Here is a 7,423-nt window from a genome sequence, read left to right as displayed (position 1 = left end):
CCACACGAAGCCTCTCCATTTTCACTCTATCGTTAGTACCAACACCGTCAGTCCACACGGCACATAGAACATTCTAGCACCAAATAAACACTGTTTGTTTTGTAAAAGTCGCATAAGGCAGAGAGGGACAGAATGAGAGGTTTTCTCGAGGCTGTGTGTGACATATCGAAAAAAGACGGGTTACGGTACCCGTGGGATAGGTAGGTACCTACCAACACACACACACACACACACACACACACACACACACACATACCTTTTATATCAGTTTTGTCTCTTGTCGTGTTTCATGGTTGTAAGGACAACATTTATTTTGTGTGTTTGGTATTTTGTCATTAATTTCTGACACAAACAGGATATGACCCGGAGAGTTTTCTAGAAGACAGGTAGGTCTTTTCATTATTCTTTGCACACACAAAAATCCCCAGAAAAATGACAAGTCTAGTCTTCTAAGCATGCGATAAAAATAAATTCTTCAATCTTCAATCTTCAATCGCTAAGTATTTGCAGAGGGCCCCTCGGGTCCTATCACTGCAAATGTTCTATTACAATCCAGTCAAAACAGGGAACAGAAACAGATTACTTAGACGAGCGATTAAATTCTTCAAAACTGTTTTGAAAGTTTGAGCTTTTATATAGCGCAATATCCTCTTAACACTATTCTAAAGCCCTTTACAGGTGTGTGAACGATACATCACACCTGTTAGGCGATATTACAAATATTTTTTTTCAGACTGAGAAAACATTGTAAAAGTGTCAAGTACTCATTTAAACCTGAGTACGATGAGAGAATGTGAGTAAAGAGCTTTTTTCAAGAACTCAGCTATGCACCGCTCAGAGTAGGACTCGAACCCAGAATCTCCCGATCTGAAAGCGAGTGTCATACCAATAGACCACAATCAGCCCAATCAGACAGTTCGCAGCCTTGGTAAACTCATAGCCTGACCGTAACCTTCGTAAACTCATAGCCTGACTATAACCTTCGTAAACTCATAGCCTGACCGTAACCTTCGTAAACTCATAGCCTGACCGTAGCCTTCGTAAACTCATAGCCTGACTATAACCTTCGTAAACCCATAGCCTGACCGTAACCTTCGTAAACTCATAGCCTGACTGTAGCCTTTGTAAACTCATAGCCTGACCGTAGCCTTCGTAAACTCATAGCCTGACCGTAACCTTCGTAAACTCATAGCCTGACCGTAGCCTTCGTAAACTCATAGCCTGAACGTAGCCTTCGTAAACTCATAGCCTGACCGTAGCCTTCGTAAACTCATAGCCTGGCCATAGCCTTCGTAAACTCATAGCCTGACTGTAACCTTCGTAAACTTATAGCCTGACCGTAACCTTTGTAAACTCATAGCCTGACTGTAGCATTCGTAAACTCATAGCCTGACTGTAGCCTTCGTAAACTCATAGCCTGACTGTAGCATTCGTAAACTCATAGCCTGACCGTAGCATTCGTAAACGCATAGCCTGACCGTAACCTTTGTAAACTCATAGCCTGACTGTAGCATTCGTAAACTCATAGCCTGACCGTAGCCTTTGTAAACTCATAGCCTGACCGTAACCTACGTAAACTCATAGCCTGACCGTAGCCTTCGTAAACTCATAGCCTGACCGTAACCTTTGTAAACGCATAGCCTAACCATAGCCTTCTTAAAATCATAACCTGACCGTAGCCTTCGTAAACTCATAGCCTGACCGTAACCTTCGTAAACTCATAGTCTGAGACTGGCCAAAACAATACATCAAACGATTTGTCTCTGACCAACCAAGAAAACAAATCATGAGTTGTATTCAATAGTTCAACCAATGGTACCATTTGTTTCTTTCAACACTACCAAGGACAACCGTCGCCATCGTTATATTATAGCCTGATACTGAAATCCAAAAAGACTGGCAGTTAGACGTCATTATTTAGTTTTTGCACCGCCTAGTGAGTTGTCGTTAGTAGAGCTCATGAAAACAAGTCATTTCATTGATTGAACTATTGAATACAACTCACGATTTGTTTTCTTTTGTGGCAAAAGACTGGCATTTTGACGTCATTTTTTGGTCAGTATCAGGTCATAACTTTACGAAGGCCACGGGACAACTCACTGACGGTGCACTAACCTAAAAATGACGTGAAAATATAGATAGCTCGAAGATGACGTCACTCAGGTCTTTGTAATTGTTTGTTGCCATCCGCGTTTATGAGTAATGCTCACTGAACTGTATTAACCCGACTATAAACGTTCATGGATACACACAGTTTTGTGTGTTGGTCCGTTATACTTCCGGATGGCAATGTTATGAGCTTCTTAGCCAAGTGCATACTATCTATAGATAGAATGCGCTTGGCCAAGGAGTTCACAACATTGCCATCCGGAAGTATAACGGACGAACACACAAACTCTGTGTAACCATGAACTTTTATAGTCTGGTTAATACAGTTTAGTGAGAACAACTCATAAACGCGGATGGCAAAAACAATAACAAAGGCCTGATAGTATGCGCTTGGCTAAGAAGCTCATAACATTGCCATCCCGAAGTATAACGGACCATCACACAAAACTGTTTGTATCCATGAACGTTTATAGTCGGGTTAATACAGTTCAGTGAGCATTACTCATAAACGCGGATGGCAAAAAACAATAACAAAGACCTGAGTGACGCATCTTCGAACTATCTATAAAAGTTCAAGGTTACACATAGGTTTTGTGTGTAGGTCCATTATACTCCCGGATGGCAATGTTGTGAGCTTCTTAGCCAAGCGCATACTATATATAGAAGGAACGAAGATGACGTCACTCAGCTATTTTTTAGACAGCATGTTAGTGATAAGTTCTCACTAAATTCTATCAATCAGACTATAAACGATTAAGATTACACACAGTTTTATATGTTGTTATGTGAAGTTAGGCTGGTGAATGTTTTGAGTATTTTACCTAAACAGATAGTATGCGCTTGGCTAAGAAGCTCATAACATTGCCATCCGGAAGTATAACGGACCAACACACAAAACTGTGTGTATCCATGAACGTTTATAGTCAGGTTAATACAGTTCAGTGAGGATTACTCATAAACGCGGATGGCAAAAAGCAATAACAAAGACCCGAGTGACGTCATCTTCTAACTATCTATAGATAGTATGCATATGACGTCACTCAGGCCTTTGTTATTGGTTTTGCCATCCGCGTTTGTGAGTTGTTCTTACTAAACTGTATTAACCAGACTATAAAAGTTCATGGTTACACAGAGTTTGTGTGTTGGTCCGTTATACTTCCGGATGGCAATGTTGTGAACTCCTTGGCCAAGCGCATTCTATCTATACGCCTTCCTGTTTGCCCGGGCCGTTTCAATAATGTCTAGATCTAGACTAGACTATAATAAATATAGACTAAAAGCTTTTCCAGTCTTTTCCTCGCTATTCAAACTATATCCATTTCATGCCATATTGTCTTACTCTGGAAAAACACGTTATTTCAAATTTGGCCATAAAAAAATAAATTTTCTTCAAATATCATTGGATTAAAAGACCCTCGTCTTGATAAAATAAAACAAAAAACTCTCAAACCTAAGACTTCGCCAAGTCCCAGGTTTGAGAGGTGTGATTCAGATGAGGATCATTTCAATTGAGCAATGTTTAATTTGAAGACCGGATTTTTTGGCCAAACTTTTAAAAACGTGTTTATGTTTACAAAGTACGTGACGTGTGTATAGATTTCTCATTGATTCACGTGTGCTCTCGCGTGGATATAATTGTCATCAAGGTAATGGATATTATATAAAGAGGCTTTTTGACTTTATTGATTGATTTATTGTCCTGGGTTTTCATTTATTGATGATGCCGGGGATTTATGGTCAAAGGCTATACGTCTTGGTTTTGTGGTGTGATTAACTCGCTTTCAGATCGAACGATCCTGGGTTCGAGCCTCGCTCGGCGCATAGTTGAGTCCTTAGAAAAGGCTCTTTAACTCACTTGCAGGTTTCCAATAGGAGCGATCTATATTCAGGTTTTCGTCCAACCAAGTCATCAATCACATGATTTATTGCTGTACAACGATTGGATATTTCTTTAAAAATGTCAACACGCTGCTTTGTTTATGAAAGTTGTAAACATACACATGTGTCAAACAGAACAAAATGGCCAAACGTTGATGTTTGATATTTCGAAAGCTGTGAGCACTTTTCACTATGTGGGTCACTTTGAGCACATTTTGCAATGTGACCAATGACCTCGAGCATGTGGAAAGTTAATATAGATCACTTCCATTCAGGAGGCAAAAATTTACTGAACTTATTGACTGACCACTGTCTGAGCACTGAGCTCCAGTAAAAAGACATTATCTACCTGCTTCTTTTTCCATTCAGCAGGTGAATAGAAATATACTGAGGTGTTTTAACATACGGAATTCCGTAAATATACGGAAAATTGGCAACCTTGCTATTCTCATTGCAACATGTTCTCAAAAGGAATCTTGGACATTGAGAGCGTTGTCTCTGTCCGAAAAATGGTAATATCGCCTTACAGGCGTCATGTCTCGTCCTACGTGTTAAGTGTTGATGTAAGCTAAGGACCCCTTGTTAGCGCTTTGAGCACCTTTAGTGGATATTGCGCTATATAAAAGCTCGAGTAAGTTATTAAAGAAGTTAAAAGGGTATGGATGGATGCATGCTTGCCTGGTGTTGACACGACAGATAGATAGATAGATAGATGGATAGATAGATAGATAGATAGATGGATGGATGAATAGATAGATAGATAGATAGATGGATGGATGAGTAGAGAGATAGATGGATTAGATAGATAGATAGATAGATAGATAGATAGATAGATAGATAGATAGATGGGTGAATAGATAGATAGATAGATATATGAATAGATAGACAGATAGATAGATAGATAGATAGATAGATAGATAGATAGACTGATAGAGAGATTCATAGATTGATAGAATATAGATAGATGGATGGATGAATAGCTAGATAAATAGATAAATAGATAGATAGATAAATAGATAGATAGATAGATAGATAGATAGATAGATAGATAGATAGATAGATAGACTGATAGAGAGATGATAGAGGTAGATAATAGATAGATAGATAGATGATAGATAGATAGATAGATAGATAGATAGATAGATAGATAGATGATGATGAGGTAGATAATCTGGAATTTTTTTTTTCTGGATCAAACACTGTTTTTGAGGAATAGCCATTGCATAATAAGGATTAATGACATCTCACACCAACGACATCTCTGTTACGACATGACTCTAGTTAGATTAAATAGACTGCGATTGGTGTGTAAAGAAATAAGATATATAATAAAGATTAGATGTCACTCACGATCAGAAATGATAAGAATCGTGCTAGGAATAATAGACATGAAGGATTGATAGAATAATTCATCATAAAAGATGTTGATAGCAACTAGATAATCACGATGTATAGTCAAGTGATGATATGATGGGGTTAGATAATCTTGCTCAGGAAATAATCTATTTTGTTTTGGATCCAAACGTTTGGTGGGAACATAGCAATGCATTATCCCACTTGGCACTCCCCACCTTTGTGTCGTAATGATCAATATTATGGTTGTAAATCAAATAGAATAAAATGTGGTGCTTCCGGTTCCAATCTAAAGGGAAGTGTAACTACTCTACGTGAGACTGAATATATACATTGTGTAATCATTCTGATGTACAGAATGATGCATCTTATTTTCTAGTCTAAATAGTAATAATATTGTGGTGTCAAAAAATGGTCCAATCTCCTGGAAGTGTAAAACTACTCTACGAGGCTGATATATACCTTGTGTAAATTATCTTACGGTGTCAAATGATGCATCTTATGTTGTAGACTAAATAAATGATAGTGTGGTGTCAAAACTGGTTCCAATCTCACTGGAAGTGTAAAACTACTCTACGTGAGGACTGAATATATACCTTGTGTAATTTTCTTTGGTGTCAGAATGATGGCATCTTATTTTCTAGTCTAAATATAATAATATGTGTGGTGTCAAAAGCTGGTTCCAATCTCACTGGAAGTGTAAAACTACTCTACCGAGGACTGAATATATACCGTGTGTAATTTATCTTCTGGTGTCAGAATGATGGCATCTTATTTTAGTCTAAATATAATAATATGTGTGGTGTCAAAAACTGGTTCCAATCTCACTGGAAGTGTAAAACTACTCTACGTGAGGACTGAATATATACCTTGTGTAATTTATCTTATGGTGTCAGAATGATGGCATCTTATTTTCTAGTCTAAATATAATAATATGTGTGGTGTCAAAAACTGGTTCCAATCTCACTGGAAGTGTAAAACTACTCTACATGAGGACTGAATATATACCTTGTGTAATTTATCTTCTGGTGTCAGAATGATGGCATCTTATTTTCTAGTCTAAATATAATATATGTGTGGTGTCAAAACTGGTTCCAATCTCACTGGAAGTGTAAAACTACTCTACATGAGGACTGAATATATACCTTGTGTAATTTATCTTCTGGTGTCAGAATGATGGCATCTTATTTTCTAGTCTAAATATAATAATATGTGTGGTGTCAAAACTGGTTCCAATCTCACTGGAAGTGTAAAACTGCTCTACGTGAGGACTGAATATATACCTTGTGTAATTTATCTTCTGGTGTCAGAAATGATGGCATCTTATTTTCTAGTCTAAATATAATAATATGTTGGTTCAAAAGTGGTTCCAATCTCACTGCGAGTGTAAACTCTACATGAGGACTGAATATATACCTTGTGTAATTTCTCTTCTGGTGTCAGAATGATGGCAACTTATTTTCTAGTCTAAATATAATAATATGTGTCAAAAACTGGTTCCAATCTCACAGGAAGTGGTAAATTACTCTACGTGAGGACTGAATATATACCTTGTGTAATTTATCTTCTGATGTCAACAGAATGATGGCATCTTATTTTCTAGTCTAAATATAATGATATGCTGGTCATCAAAAAGATCATCCATCCTCGCTCTTTTACGCCCGTAATTCTTAGAATCTGCCTACACATCCTGCTACTAAAATAGTTATGCCACCTTATGATGTAATGTAATGTAATGTAATGGGAAATATATATAGCGCCATTGTCCATTTACAATGTTCAATAGCCCTTCACAATGGCAATAACATATAATAAGTAAAAAAATCAATAAATACACACACACACATACACACACATATATATATGTGTGTGTGTGTGTGTGTGTGTGTGTACACGTTCACACATTTACATATATACACACACATGTATACATATGCAAGCATACATACACATATTACCACATAATACACATAAATACACACATATAGTCAGGGACGGCTGGTAATAATGGGCAGGGTGGGCAAATACCAGCCTGTTTTTTCAAGTTATATGCTGTATTACCAGGTCCGAAATAATCAAATCT

General features: G+C 37.5%; 1 protein-coding gene across 1 annotated transcript in view; it reads left to right on the top strand.

The window, feature by feature from the left end:
- Positions 1–291: 291 nt before the first annotated feature.
- LOC144980693 (uncharacterized) overlaps positions 292–7,423 on the top strand; it is a 36,605-nt gene continuing 29,473 nt past the window's right edge. Inside the window, 1 exon segment of the mRNA XM_078928377.1 lies at positions 292–386. The gene's annotated coding sequence lies outside the window, so the exon portion shown is untranslated.

Source organism: Berghia stephanieae, chromosome 10 (genome assembly GCF_034508935.2).
Source record: "Berghia stephanieae isolate SIO BIC M18660-M18661 chromosome 10, UCSD_Bste_1.3, whole genome shotgun sequence".
NCBI classification, from domain to species: domain Eukaryota; kingdom Metazoa; phylum Mollusca; class Gastropoda; order Nudibranchia; family Aeolidiidae; genus Berghia; species Berghia stephanieae.
This window is presented reverse-complemented; position numbering and strand designations above follow the sequence as displayed.